This window comes from Diabrotica virgifera, chromosome 4, assembly GCF_917563875.1.
Source record: "Diabrotica virgifera virgifera chromosome 4, PGI_DIABVI_V3a".
Classification (NCBI taxonomy): Eukaryota; Metazoa; Arthropoda; class Insecta; order Coleoptera; family Chrysomelidae; genus Diabrotica; species Diabrotica virgifera.
In genome coordinates, this window is record NC_065446.1 from 221,336,676 (window position 1) to 221,351,761 (window position 15,086).

Consider the following 15,086-nt stretch of genomic DNA (forward strand, 5'->3'; position numbering starts at 1 on the left):
GCAATTATGTACTATTAGTAATTCACGGTCACATTCAAGTATGAAATCATAACAAACAATTGGAATTTATTTATAAATACATAGAAAGTAAAGAAAGGGATTATTCATTATTCAGAAACCGACGTGGTTAGAGTCGAGACATTATCCAACCCGTACCAATTAGTTACTGTCGTAAATAGTGTTATAAATAAATATATTTCGGTAATTAGTGTTTCAACTAAATCAACCCCATCATCAGGGGTAATAACCCCCAGTACCAAGATAGCTCTATTATATCTAAATAAGCTACAGTCATTTGAAATATGGTGTTACAGGAGGAGTCTGTGCTTAGAATAGCATGGACACAGAAGAAAACGAATTCGCAAGTAATAAAATAAATAAAAATAAAATAAATACAAACAATTGGCAAATAATACGAAATAATAGACATAATAAAACTAATAGAAAAATTTGTAATCTCTGGGGCATGTAATGAGGGTACAGCGATATGAAATGGATAAATCGTCGCTTTAATACTATAACTTGATAACTCGAAATTAGTAGTTTTGAGATAAACGGGTTTAAAGATTTTTAAGATATTTGTGCTGCTCCCATGATGTTGGTAAATACGGAATTCACTCTGCAGCTCTAAAATACTGTTCCTTAACTTTTTGGCTACTGATGTATTTAGGAATACGGTGCAAATTTGCTTTCCAATATGGAAAATTACATGAAAAATTAAAGTTATCAACTTTTAGCACTACCATAATGTTATCATTTGGTAATGACGCATGTCATGCCAAGTTGTATCTAAGTGAACTTTTTAACAAAACTAATATTTTAAGCATTATTTTGGTGAAAATTAGCCCTCCGCCATGGGGGTTGCCAGATCTTCTAACAATTCTAGAATTTTTGCATTAACATCAACCGAATAAACAGATAGCATTTACGTGGTAAGCTCAATTGTTTCAGAAAAACACGTGCTACAACTAGATAACTGTAGTTACCTAGTTATAGCATTCAATGTATGTCGTATTCACGATTATTTCTATTAAAAAATAGCTTGATAACTTATCTTGTCAAGTTTTAGCACTGAATATTAGCGGAATTTGAGTTTTATCAACTTTCATCAATCGTAAATAAATACTTAACCCTTTGAAGCTAGTTATCAAGTTTTTACACAATATAGAGGCAAATAAAATACATCTTGTTAACTAGTTATCTCAAAAACGTCAATTTTGGAGATAACAAGTTATAGTACTAAGGGTCGATTTCTCATACCTGCCGTAATCTATGGTTCAGTTGAACCAGGTTCATCGGTGATCTTCGGATTTGTTTGGAATGCATTTCTCATTGCACGTTCATGTCAGTGCTCGTTCTACAGCTTTCGAGAAATGCCAATAGATGGCAAAAAGTAAAAAACTGTCGCCATTTTGAACTACCTTTTTTATGCTGTTTTTGAATAAAGTTAAATTTAAGTATTTATAGTCAAATAGTCATTTTAATAATTATAAATAAATATTATAAAAACAAAAATAATGTTATCGTTTATTGTTAGGCTTAATATAATAAAATAGGATATATTTATATTATGACAGCGTTTCGTGTTAATACAATGCATGCGTAGTCCATGAAATCATCTGAACTGAGTTCTGAAATCTTTGAACGGTCGAATTCCACCGTTCAAGCATCGTTCAAGTTTAAACTGCCGTCGGTTGAACGTGAATTGAGAAAGACGATTTTGACTTTAAACTGACGTTTACTAGAAGTTCAGGTTAAACTGGAGTTGAACTCGATATGAGAAATTGGCCCTTAGGCGACGAAATGATTAGAGGAGGAAGGAATATATGAAGAAGGAGAGCGTCACGGTTGAAGAATTTAAGGCGGTAGTTTAAATTCAGTTCTATAACTCTTCAGATCAGCGGTAGATAGAATAAAGATAGTGATGATGATATCCAACCTCCGATTGGGAGACGCCACTACAAGAATAAGCTCTATGTCCAAGTGGGATGAGAGTATTTGTGATTGAAAATCATTGTCCCACGCATATAATAAAAATTGTTATCATTATTTACACATTGCCTGGGCATTGCACTTTGACGATAATTCACAATCAGTCACGGCTCAATATTGATATGTCAATTATATACCCGTTTTTAAAGTTTTTTTCCAATCGTGTCCAATCACAAAATGTGTGTTGACCTCTCTTATCACTTGCTATACATATTGTTTCGTTATCCTTGTGTAAATGTCCATCTTTTTACTTTTCGTCAATAACCAATACTTATGCAATTTACATACAAAGTGAAATCCCTCTAATTGGCTGTATACCATAGCAAAAATATTGTAGAAGTAATAAAGACTTCCTTTTGTAGCTGGTATATATATTACGGTTGATGTGATAAGTCCGGTCTGTATTAATAATTACCGGTAAATATTAATAGTAACCGTAGCAGCTAGTCAATGTGATTAATAATGCCTTTTTAATTAGATTTACCGGTTATTATTAATACCTTCCTAACAATTCTGGTTAATGTAATAAAAACGCATTTTGGGCTTCACTATTGTTTATTCGTTTGATAATAAAGTTAAAACACTTAAACATAACTTATCAATAAAAAACTCAACTAGACAACTTATAAATAAGTAAAAACAAACTCATACACACGCATTAGGATTTAAATTACTAGACTATAATTACTTGTTTTTATAGAAAAGGCTGTTATGGCATTTAGAATTACAAAAAACGCTTAATTTTTTGCGTTTGCAGCATTTTTAACTGCATTCGCCACTACAATTTCAATGGCGGAATCCTTGACGGCCTAAATTCGATCTTTACGAACGCATTCACTGAGACTTATTTCAGTATCAGGCGCTTCATTGACTAAAATAAATGTTTGCTTGCAGCTGGTAATTCGTTTCTTGCATGAAGTTAGTTTAAAATACCGTGCTTATTGCCTAGCTTTTCATCTATAACAGAAATAATAATGGTAATAATGTTTCGGCTATCGGCTTTAGCTCTATCAACTTCTGGAATTCGCACTCTAACACTTTGACCTACTTTGTCAACAGGGAATCTATTATTAGAATACTTTAACATTCTGTCAGATTCTTTTACAAATGACTGTTTAGCAACATACCAAGTCTTCTGAATTTTCTTTTGAAGTTTTGTCAATTGTAGTGCCATCTTCTCCATCTCCCTCATTTTCTTTTCCGCCAATACTGGCATTGTCTTCCTCATTGAAAGCAATTATCGCACACGCATTATGTTCGATTGGACTGTTAGTGTTACCTGTATCTTCAATATTCGCTAACTGGGAATCCTCGGTTGAACTGTTGAGTTTCATATCACCAGGGTGCTTTGCTCCATCAGCGTCATCAGAATGATCTGCTATTGTCGCTTCTAAACTTCTTCTGATTTCGGATAAAGTACCAGAAGGTAAATATTTTTATTCCTACTTTAGCCTTATGTATTTAATACATTAAATAGTGCATTACACAGTTGTTGCGTCAGACTACAGATTGACTAACACTGTGGTATGCGCCATGCGCCATAATTAACTTAAGTAGGTCACAGTGACTAATAAACCTCCCTACAATCCGCAAGCTTCTACGCACTTAACCCTTATCCGGGCAACACATTTTACTTACGTAACCGGGCAACTCGAATCCGTTGGGCCCACTACTGTTCTTGAATGTACTATTCATATTTACCCATATATTTCTAATACTTTTTTTTATTTTTTATTAAAGTTAAATTTAAATTATCTAGATTAAAAAAAGGTGCTACTATAGTATGCGGTCTACCTCGAGGGTGCGATCTATCTGAAAGATTTGCACAAAATAATGAAATGCAAGAAAACTTTTGTAGAAAAAATATTTATTCACAAGTAATACACATTTGGAGCCAAATAAAGACTACCTCGATACGGAACAAGTTGCTCATCTACCGTTATGTGTTTTCCTGGTAAATAGTATTTCTGAAAATTTTTGGTTGACTTGATTCCACACATCGCGTATTGCTGCTAATTTGTCGTTCGTTCTTCGTTCAGACCTCGTGTCATTATCGTCAAATCGAACAAATCTTAGCAAGTTTTTGTATCGTTTTAACCCCATGTTAGTTTTAAATATAATAGGTCCATAAAACTTACTCCAAAATATATCTACATTATGGATGTTGGCACTCAAGTGCCCTGCAGTTAGTGGTAGTCCAATAGAGTCTCTGTAGAGTTGCAATATTTCCAGTTCTCTACCCACAGGACTTCTTATGGTAGGGGAGCAAATTATGCTAAATGTGCAGTCACTCGAGCGCTTTGGGGACCTATTGGGTTGTGAAGAGTAGGTCCTAAAACCAAAAAAAGTTAAGTAAAATTTTTCATTTTAGTGGGCGCTTGCCATTGTTTAATTTAAGTTTCCATTTCCAACAATAGTTTTTTTCGATTATAACGACATCTATCCATAATTCGAAAAAATGTTTCGAATAAAAGATACTTGTTTTTACGTAAGGAATCCAAATCTGCAATAAAAAAATGAGGGCTCCTATTTAAAATTTTAAAGTAACCCCCGACCCCATGTCTATGGGGGGTCGTGTTTGGTGCCATTCGATAGATTTTTCAAAAATTATGAAAAAGTGTATTTTAGAGTTTTTCGATCTAATGTTCATTTCGCGAAATATCCCGGGACTCGTATTTAAAATATTAAATTTACCCCCCACCGCTCTCCGTGGGAAGTCGTGTTTGGTATCATTCGATAGATTTTTAAAAATATTGAGCACATATTTTTTAGTTTTTCGATCTGTCAATCATTTCGCGAATTATTCGCTTTTTTCTTGTGAAACTTTGGGACTTACCCATTTCCTTACACCCGGTTCAAATCGTCAGATTTTTGAAATATACACTCTTTTGCATGTACTTAACTTACCGTATCTTAATCTGACAATTTCGAGTTCTTTTAAGGATAGATTTTTTTTCAGGCCCCCCTTAACGAACTCCCCTGTGTTAAGAGCCAATATATGGTAGAGGTACATCTGCAGAGTACCAGGTTTCTCCCCATATGCTAATCTGACGCGCTCGAGTAACTGCAAAAATCCCCGCTTGGGCTCCCCTACTATTAGGCTTCTTTATTTGTACACTTCACTATTTCGTTCACATTTTTTTTTGTCCACAAACAAACAAAAGGAATCAACATAATCATCTACACTTTGACCAGGGACTAACATTACGTTGTGCACTTTGCTTTTTATTATGTCGCAGTATTGCATACGTCCTATCGGTTGTGGTTAACTCTTCCAGTTAATTCGATCCTTAGTTTCAAAAATTACACACTCTGAAATCTGGGAACTTGTAGCTACACATTCTTCTTCATTATCACTAAACACTACTTGCTGATCATCCTCTTCACTTGTTTCTGAAAGATGATCCTCAATTTCAGTCACTTTCAATGCCACCTATTTCAGGAGATTCTTTATCATAGGAATCCCATAAATTATTAGCAATATAATTCTGCAGCTGATAATTGTTTTCGGGACATTTTATTGGCACTATCTACTTTCACTGTAATTCAATATAATTTTAGGAGCTTACTTGTCGACACTTACATCGATATTAAGCGGCTGATAGCAGATGAATTATTTATTTCAAAATATGTATAGGTACCTACCTAACAATATTATTGCATTCCAACAATGATTATAAGTTTTTAAAATTCAATTAGAATAGATATAACACCTATTGTAAGCATCTCTTTGATGTTAACATCATTGTTTGTTACACGTTTAGACTTTATTATTGGATTCTCGGAAGCATAAAAGTCGTTTAAATAATCCACAAAAACGATACCTGACTGCCAGTTTAACTTCTGTAAAAAATATTTTGACTTTAGGTATAAATGCAAATAGGGTCCGACGGGCTCGTGTTGCCTCTTTACGTGACAAAATTCTTTCGACGCAATAATTTCAGAAATGATAATGAATATTTTGAATAGCTCATGACTATGTTGAAGGAAACACACTTCTAAACAAATTCAGTGATGCATAAAATTCAATAACATTTTTTTTATCAGTTCATGATAAAAGAATTAGCGTCTCGGGCCCGTTGGACCCACCTTGCCCGGATAAGGGTTAAGCGCTGGTTTCCTCGATAGCGGCACTGACAAACTGAGACCGTAACACTGCGATGAATTACGTCAGATTACGGTGAAAAATTCAATGTTCTTCAAACCACCGAAACACCGAAACCACCGCTATTACTTTGCATGGTACAGTTTTTTATGACGTCATTCATCGCAGTGTTATGGTCGCCGTTTGTCGGCACCGCTTTCGAGGAAACCAGTGCTTTAACGGTATTGCAATTTATCACATTTACCGTTCTAATCCGGGATTTATTAATAATTATCGGTCGATGTGATTAATTCTGGCATATTTATTACTTTTACCTAGCTATTCGGTTTGTATTAATAGTAACCGGTAATTATTAATAATTTCCAATTAGTCATATCTACCGTAACATATATACTTAAATTTTATTAAAAAATTTTCTTAAAAGTTCCAAGTTGGACAAAAACTTTACATCACAAATTGACGAACGTTTTCGGTCTTCAGAACGAAGCAGACCATCATCAGGTTAAACTCTAGATTCTAGATCATTGTAGTTGAAATTAGCCACAGAAATTGGTCTAAAAGTTTAATGTGATGATGGTCTGCTAAGACCGAAAACGTTCGTTAATTTGTGATGTAAAGTTTTTGTCCAACTTGGATGTTTTAAGAAAATTTTTTAATAAAATTTATGTATAACAGCTACAAAAGAAACCCAATTAGCACCGAACGCGTTTATTAAGTCTTTTAAGGATGCTTTAAAACTAGAATAAAACTAAAATTAAAACCAATTGGTTTTTAAGTTAACCTTAAGGTTGGAATAAAACCGCTATCAGCATAAAAGGGCCCACACTGAAAGAGGTCAATAAAACCAAAAATAAAAACCTTCTTACAACTTGGTTTTCTTAAGCAGCTGGTTTTAAAGCTGCTGCGAAGGTGCTTTTAAAACCATGTTAAAAGACACTTTAAGTGTAGGCAGTTTTATAGCAAACTTAAAAAGGTTTTTTAAATGAAGAATTTGAAAGACCATTTACCATATTAAATGATTCTTTAAACCCATATACTCCATATAGGCCAACAAATTTTTACATGTATGTGTTATGATAGGTAGATACGTATTTGTAACCAAAAAATAATAAAAATTACTTGGTTATTTTGGACTGTCAAGGTAAAAAAACACTTGAGCACTTTATTTCATTGGCAATGTTAACAAAAATAGGTCTAAATAACTCACGCGCCCTAAAATTTCTGATTTTTGGCGATTCAAAAAATAATAAAACAATTTAAATCCTAAAAATATTAATTTGAAAGAAAAATAATTTTATCTACAATTTTAATGTTTTAATTTTAACCAAAATAAAACCACAAGAAAATAGCTTCAGAACAACATTAATGTTTTAATGTTAAAATAAATTGAATTTATGGCTTTAAGTCTCTTATTTATAATTTTTATGTAAGCCTTATATCGTAATCTATCATGGCTTTCAACATCTACAGAAAGCAATACGGCCGAAAACCAAATAAACCTATTTAGTCTATCGACAGAGAATTGTAAAGACCAAATGGTTTTATTTTATAGCTTTCCAAGAGCATATATCCTACATAAAAGAAAGGTAGCCTTGGAATTAACAGCGTTTAGTTTTAATGCTGCTGTCAATAATGCCACTCGGTTTTAATGTGAATCTAACCTTAAAATCGAGGCGTCATCGTAGTGCTGTGTGTGTTGTATTCTTTAAAAAATAAACCGTAATGGCCGGTTCGTTTATATTTTAAGTACTTGCAACTTATTTCTTCCATACTAACTGTACTTCCACATTTTACAATACACTACACCACTGTTTCGCTCTAAAACAAATGGCCGACTATTTTGGACAGGAAAGAATAGGGGATGAGTTTAGTTTTATTGTTTCTAACAAGAAGCATAGTTTAGTTTTTACGATAACCAAATTGATTCAGTTTGGTTTTAATATAGTCTAATAATTGCTTTTAAGAATGCAACTTTAAAGAAAATTAAAAAAACAGTTTTAAGGCATATGATTTACTGACATAATAAGCTTGAGATCAAGTAGTTTTAATAATAGGTTTTATTAGTAATATTAGGAGAATCTTTAAAACTGCAATAAAACTAAAATGTCACAAACTAGAATCTAATAAAACCAAACAGTCCCGAAGTCTTTCATAGAACTGATTAGTTTTAAAGTGGACTGAAAATAAACCATTTTAAAACTACAATAAGAGAAATTATCTATAAGGATTAATTAGTCTTATTTGATACTCTTATTAGATACTTTAAAACTAGTGACAAATGCTTAAGAGTTTTAAAGTTCTGACAGTATATCTACAAGGTAGCTTTAAAACCATTATCTTCTTATTTACCACAATAAAACAATAAAACTTTTATAAACCTAAAATAAAACTAAAATGTTTTTATAGTTCTATTTGTGAAGTCTTTTTTACTTCTACACTATTAGTGCAATTTGTTTTTAATTAAATGAACAACTAAATGATGAGTTTATATTTTGGATATTAACTGAATTTAATTTAATGAGCATCTGATACGAATGGTTTATATTATTTGATTATTAAGTGGAATAATTATTTGTGGATATGTTTCGTGCTTATGGTGAGAAATGAACTCAAAGTTTAACTGCTACATATTAGGACACTAACCAGGGACAGAGTGAGAACAATATTTTTCTATGGATGCTATACAATGTGCAACTTCTCTCACTACTTACATACATTTAAAACGAACAATTTCTCAGGGTGTGAGAAAAGTCGGCCATTGCAGTGAGAAATATTTTTTCCGCAAATCGCCAGGAAATTTTGACATTCCTGTCAAAATTTCTTGAAGAAAAAGTCAGGACTTCCTTACTGTAAGGAAATGATATTTCCGTACAGTTGTTAGTGTTCTACATAAATGATAGAAAACACATTGCTATTAAAACCTTGTAAATTACCTTAATCATTAAATTTTCTTTATCTGGAGCTTCCTGGATAAATTTTTCAATTTCTTCCTTCGTTAAAATCTTAGATTTCTTTGCCCTATAACCTTGAGCTTGCCGTTTCAATAAAGAACGAAGTTTTGAGTATGTAGATATATCTACATTGTGTTTAAGTGCAAGGGTTGACTTCAGCATTGAATAATTGGCCCATAATGTTGAAGATTTCATCTTTAAACAAAGGTCTAGGAAGTATGCCATTACAACATTTTCTGAGAAAGAACTCGTATTTTTACTCATGCGATAATCCATAAAACGTCTGTATGCATTTTCGTACTTTTCTCTTGATTTCTTTGGCAATAATTCTAATGAACCAGTATTCGCTGCCTCAACCAGCTCTGGAGGAGTCCCAGGAATGGAAATTTCATCATCACTTATCATTTTACTTTCGAGAACACCAGCAATTAAATTTATAAGCGTCAAGTTTGACAATTCAACCTCAATACGTTTCCATAGTAACCCAAGTAATTTTATTAGGAATTTCAAAGCACCATTTATTTGGGAATAAAATTATCGCGTTTTTTTAAATCAATCAATATCTGTCGAATTTTAAACTATTTGCGGAAAAACAGTATGTTTACCTCGTAGGAAAAGCCACATTCCTGGACTCTGTGTTGCTAAGTCTCGGCTTGCGCCTCGACTTAGCAATCTTCACAGTCGTCCAGGAATGTTAAGCTTTTCCTACCCGGTAAACAATGTACTATTCTCACGGGTTCCATACGTAGAATCGCGGTTTCCATGGTAACATGCACAATACAAACACAATTATTTTTGTCAAATAAAATGTGTCAAATCAAAACTTACGAGGAATTACCTTTCAAAACTGTTTAAATATAACTGGTAACTATAATTTTAAACATATAAAAGTATATAAAAATTAAGAATATTAAATACCTACATATGTGAATAATATGTATTTTATTTCAATTTTGGCATATAATCTACATAATAGCACCTAAATTATTTAATTTTGAAGATTTAACTCTTGACAAAAACGCATCCATAGAAAAAGTACAGTGTACAACACGTGAGAAAACGACATATTTCTCCCTCGCTTAATTTGCGGCACTCGCCTCGTACCTCGGCTCGTGCCAACAAACTTCTGCGCTCCTGAGAAATATGTCTTTTTTCTCTCTTGTTGTACAATATACTAATGTATGTATTTGTGAAGGTGGATTTTCAAAGTGTTAAAATATCATTTGGTAAAGGGGTTAAAACGAGAGAGATTTGTTTTCGACGCATTAAATACAGGGTGATCAACTGTGGTGACAAAATCACACATTAAAATACTGGATCATCGATCGTCAATCTCAATATATAAAGATAATATATTAAAAGCAGCATGGGGGGCATTCAAACAAACCTAGAAATAGTACAGAGATTCCAGAACAAAGGCTTTAGAACATTGCTGAACACCCCTTGATATGTACCAAATTTTGTGATAAAGCAACACCTCAATGTGCCATCAATAAAAAACAGTTATAAAAGAAAAAACAAAAAATATTCGAAGAAACTAGAATCTCATCCGAATGAGTTAGCAAACAACGGGAATCGTAACTGAAATATTTAAGTTCATAAGTGTGTTCCATCTGTTATGCACTGTTTGATTATACATGCGTATTTGAAATATATGTAAAAAAATAAAAAGTTCGATATTTACATAAAGATAAAAAATATGCATGACTATTGATAATTTATGCTGCTAAATAAGTATAAAAATTTGGTGGAATTTTTGAGAAGGAACTATTAATTAATAGTTAAGACTTTGATAACGTTAAAATAACAAAGTTCTTTGAACTAAATAACTTTCCGACAAACTTTGTTTCTGAATTACTACAAATGTTTATATTTTATATCTACTAAACTTGCTAAATTAATAATAATGAACATATAATATAATTAGCTGGAATATTTTCGAAAATGCACTCATTAACTACTTTGTGCTTTATATGAAACATTAAGAGCAAACAGTAGGGCGTCATCAATATTACTTCAAGAGATAGTACTTTTTTCGTAAGGTCTGCGAAACTTTGGCAACAGTGGTAATCGTTGACATTATCTAAGATCAATATTTTGACAATTATACTCATTAGGTGCGCTAAATGGAAGTAATAGAAAACATTTTTGTTATTAGTAAATATATATTTATAAAAATAAACCAAAATGGGTGAACATTTTATGTTAACATAGTTATTTGCACGAAATAATAATAATAAATAATCATTTCGTTGTGAAGCGAAACAAGAGCCGTCTTATTTTATTTAGATCATAGAGCGCCAAATGCACTCTAACTTTATATACTCGCATTAGAATTAGAATTTGTTACATATCTAGGTTCACTAGTTACCGCAGATAAAAATGTCAGCGAAGAAATTAAGAGAATAATACATATTGCTAATAAAACATAATATAATGGACTAATTAAACATCTAAGATCTAACAACATCACGAGAAAAACCAAATGCAAAATAAACAAAACCCTGATAAAACCGCTCCTTATATATGGTTCAGAGACATGGACACTGTCGAAAAGCGATGAAAACTTATTAGGTACGTTTGAACGAAAAATCCTCAGACACGTGTATAAGGGGGTGAAAGAAAATGACGTATGGCGCAGAAGATATAATTTTGAACTATACGCAGCATAAAACGAACCCGACGTCATAACATACATAAAGATCGGACGTCTGCGCTGGATGGGTCATGTTGAACGGATGTTGGAGACCGAAACACCAAAACATATAATGAGGCAAACACCAGTAGGGAGAAGGTTAAAGGGAAGACCCAAACTTAGACACATAGAACAAGTGGAACAAGATTTGAAAACACTTGAAATTACCCACTGGAAGAACAAAGTAAGGAACAGAAGAGAATGGCGGAAAATCCTAGAAGAAGCCAGGACCCAAAAAGGGTTGCAGAGCTACTGATGATGATGATTTGAATTCGAAATATTTTTATATATTTATACTTACCTACCTACATATAACTAAAACTCACAATTAACAATAATATATTTTTTCAAATAGGCCAACAACTTCGTTCTATTACACAAAAATATAATAAATTAACTATAAATAAACACTACTTTCCTATGAAACAACAATAACGAATTCTTAAGATAGATTAGCTACACTACAAAAGGTCAACAAAATGGTAGAAGAATCAGCTCACTGGAGGATGTCGCTAAACTACTTACTTAGTATATAATGTATTATTATTATTCTCTATTTAATGGCTTTTGAAATTAACAGATAGAATCATGATGTTTGTTATTTTTATCTTTTACGAGCATAACAATGTTAAGGATTATATTTGCAGCATTTGACCAATTGAGTTGTTCCCGTTACTAGATTTTTATCTAGGTGGAACAAAAACTACAAGAACTACAATTTTTTGTTTAAGTTAGATATCGTTTGTTTTGGTATTGTTTTAATTTCGAACTCGAGCATTCAAATTGTTTAAAATAAAACAAAATGTTTAAAGTAGGTTGCTGTAATGCAAGATCATTAGTACCTTCATTGCAAAATATTAAACAAATAGTTTCGGATAATTCTTTAGATATTCTTTTAATATGTGAAACATGGTTGAAATATAGTATTGTTGATGACCAATTAAATTTTAATAATTATAAATTATACCGGGCGGATAGAAATTGCAGAGGTAAAGGAATATGTATATATGTTGGAGATGGATTGCGTTGTGAACCACTTATAAGTAGGCAGGATTATATCTGGGAACAGTTATGGATTAAAATTACGGTTCATAAAAAAACATTTGGAATAGGTGTAATATATAGACCTCATGAAAAAAATTTAAATTCTTTTCTGGATGAGTTTGAAAATAGTCTAATTGATATTGGACCAACTGTAGATGAAATAATTTGTATGGGTGATTTTAATTTAGACTTGTTTGACTATGACAATAGTAGTGTTAAGAATTTTTATTCAATTTTAGAATCACTGAATTATTGTCAATTGATAGACGTTCCTACTAGAGTCACTGCTACATCTGCAACACTTCTAGATTATGTAATAGTACAAAAAGGAGCTGCAGTGGAGGGGGGTGTCATACATCATAACATCTCAGATCACTCTATTGTGAGTGTCAGATCACTCTATTGTAAATGTAGGTGGTACATCGCAACAATCTAAAATGTGTACATATAGAAGCTTTAAAAATTTTAATCAAGAATCCTTTCAGGCTGATTTGTTTAATACTTCATTTTTCAGAATATATGACCAGGAAAATATTGATGCAAAAATATCGTACTTAGTTAATTGCTTAAATAATTTATTTGATAGACATATTCCCATAGTTACCTCTAGAGTCACTAAAGCCAGAGCACCATGGATGACATATGTCATCAAAATTATGATGAACGAGAGGGACAAAGCTTTAAGCAAATTTAAAAGGACTAGATTACAGAGACATTTAGATTTTTATAGACAAATGCGTAACTTTACTAATCGGGCTATTGAGAGAGAAAAAAGGCATACTTTATACATCAATTCAATAATAATTCATCAAAAGAAATGTGGAAGACACTAAAGTTGAATAAATTTCTTCCCGATAAAAATAAAAATATTCCAGAGGATTTAAAAAAGCCTAACGATCTAAATAATTTTTTTATAAAATCTGTTCCTAATAAAAAACCACCCCAACATCTTTTAAATTTTTATAATAATAATAGATTACTCAATGAAAACTTTAAATTTAAGGAAATTAATGACTTGTTTGTTTTTAAGACCATATCAGATATAAAAACGAATGCGAGAGGGTGTGATGGTATAAATATTAAATTAATTAAACTTTGTTGTCCTCATATCGTACCTTACATTACACATATTATAAATTATTGTTTAACAGAGAATGTCTGTCCGGCGATGTGGAAGAGGGCAGTTGTGAGGGTATTGCCGAAGAAACAAAATCCAAAAGAAATGAAAGACTTGCGAGGTATCAGTATTCTACCTACTTTATCCAAAGTATTGGAAAGAGCTATGGAAATTCAAATAAAGGAATATATACAAAAATTTTCTCTTTTACCTGATGTTCAATCTGGATTTCGCAAAGGCTTTAGTTGCACAACTGCACTTTTGCATATTGTCGATGACATACTTACGGCTATAGATGACAGAAAATGTACTATATTGATTTTATTAGATTTTAGCAGAGCTTTTGACACTATTAACCATGAATTAATGATAAGCATTTTAAAGTATTTAGGATTTTCCTATGATGCGTTGTTACTTATAATAAGCTATTTGGAAGGGCGACAACAGCATGTTAATATAGAAGGTCAAAATTCAAACTCTTTGAATATTAATTCAGGAGTTCCACAAGGCTCAATATTGGGTCCTTTATTATTTTCTCTATATACTTCTAATCTTCTCTCTAAGCTTCAGTCATGCCAAGCTCATTTATATGCTGATGACACTCAGCTCTACTAGAGTTTCCCAATCGAAAATTTAAAAAACGCTAATGATCTGATTAATGCCGATTTAAAAAGATTTGTAGAAGCTGCTTTAAACCATTGCCTATGCATCAATTCCAGTAAATCAAACATATTAATATTTGGGCCAAAAAATCAAAGGGAATTAGTTTTACCATCAATCCAAATCCAAATTCAGGATTCAATTCTTGATGTTGTTGATGTGGCAAAGAATTTGGGTGTATTAATGGATTCAGAGTTAAGATTCGAAAAACATATAAATAAATTGATACAGCGTGCCTACGCTTCAATTAACGGTAATCGACATTTTCTACCATTTAATGTTAAGAAAATTTTGTGTGAATCTCTTGTACTTTCAAATTTTAATTATGCTGACGCTCTTTCGGTCCTAATTTAGCCACTCACTACAAGAATAAAATTCAAAAAGTTCAAAATTCCTGTCTAAGACTCATATTTGGCATTCGCAGAAGACAAAGAGTTTCACATAAAATTAAGGAAATTGAGTGGCTGAATATGGAAAATAGAAGGGTACATCATACAGTCTGTCTTTATCATAAAATAATTC

General features: G+C 32.1%; 1 protein-coding gene across 1 annotated transcript in view; it reads right to left on the minus strand.

Moving 5' to 3' along the window:
- The window catches only part of LOC114326408 (outer dynein arm-docking complex subunit 4-like), a 135,405-nt gene that overhangs the window by 16,401 nt on the left and 103,918 nt on the right, over positions 1–15,086 (minus strand). The gene's annotated exons all lie outside the window — the stretch shown is intronic.